Source organism: Triticum dicoccoides, chromosome 4A, assembly GCF_002162155.2.
Source record: "Triticum dicoccoides isolate Atlit2015 ecotype Zavitan chromosome 4A, WEW_v2.0, whole genome shotgun sequence".
In the NCBI taxonomy this organism is placed as follows: Eukaryota; Viridiplantae; Streptophyta; class Magnoliopsida; order Poales; family Poaceae; genus Triticum; species Triticum dicoccoides.
Window position 1 is genome coordinate 152,624,589 of NC_041386.1, and position 1,620 is coordinate 152,626,208.

A 1,620-nucleotide genomic window follows, 5' to 3' on the forward strand; every position below is an offset into this window, starting at 1 on the left:
GAGCGATGTCCGGAGCTACCAGGGGCAACTCTGGGCTGACCCACCCAACGTCTTGCTCATCCGGTGTGCCCTGAGAACGAGATATGTGCAGCTCCTATCAGGATTTGTCGGCACATCTGGGTGGTCTTGCTGGTCTTGTTTTACCATTGTCGAAATGTCTTGTAACCGGGATTCCGAGTCTGATCGGGTCTTCCCGCTAGAAGGAATATCCTTCGTTGACCGTGAGAGCTTGTGATGGGCTAAGTTAGGACACCCCTACAGGGATTTGAACTTTCGAAAGTCGTGCCCGCGGTTATGGGCGGATGGGAATTTGTTAATGTCCGGTTGTAGAAAACCTGAATTTAACCTTAATTAAAATGCATCAACCGCGTGTGTAACCATGATGGTCTCTTTCGGCGGAGTCCGGGAAGTGAACACGGTGTTGGATTTATGTTTGACGTAGGTTGTTCTAGGATCACTTCTTGATCATAGTTGTTCGACCGTGCTTTTGCCTTCTCTTCTCGCTCTCATTTGCGTATGTTAGCCACCATATATGCTAGTCGCTTGCTGCAGCTCCACCTCATACCTTTACCTTACCCATAAGCTTAAATAGTCTTGATCGCGAGGGTGTGAGATTGCTGAGCCCCCGTGACTCACAGATACTTCCAAAACCAGTTTGCAGGTACCGATGTTACCGAGTAGGTGACACGACCAAGCTCAAGGAGGAGCTCAATGAAGATCTTTTCCTTTGTGTTGTTTCGTTCTAGTTGATCAGTAGTGGAGCCCAGTTGGGGTCGATCGGGGATCTGTGTAGCATTTGGGGTAGTCTTCTTTTATTTTGGTTCCATAGTCGGACCTTGATTGTATCTGGATGATGTAATGCTTTATTCATGTAATTGTGTAAAGTGACGATGGTAAGCCAACTATGTATCTCTTTCCCGTATGTATTACATGGGTTGTGTGAAGATTACCTCACTTACGACATTGCTTTCAATGCGGTTATGCCTCTAAGTCATGCTTCGGCACGTGGGAGATATAGCCGCATCGAGGGCGTTACACTTGCTCCAACCCATCCTAGTGCGCGTCCTCCTTGAGGCGGCTAGCCTCCAGCGGGTGCTACAGGGCCTCCTCGAGGGCGGCTTGGTACTTCGCCTCCGCCTCCATGTACTCCGGGTCTACCTGCGGGGGCGGCGGTGGGAACTGCGGCGGGACGGCGTCGACACCCGAGCGTTGTTGCTCCTCGTGTTCGAGGGCGAACCACGCCTCCCAGATGGGGGAGTCGGCGGCGTACTCTGACAGCCGACGCTGCTCCAGCGTGAGCTGTGCACGGTGCCTGCGCACCTCGTCGTCATGCACCCACTTGCTACGCGAAACTGCCGACATCGAGATCCGCTGCGGATCCAGATGCCAATGGTGCGGCAGCGTGACATCGGGGTGCGACAGTGGCTGCCTGTACTCCCAGTGCCACCGCGCATGGTGCACCGGGATGTGCAGGCGCCGGCGACCAGGGCTAAAGCGCGGCGCCGCCGGAGAAGGAGGGGGAAGGGAAGCATGGGAGGACGAGGCGCCGGGGGTGCCCTTGCCCTTGCCATTGCTGCTGCAGAAGAGGCCCATGGGCACGCTAGGGTTTGCGGTCGCTGG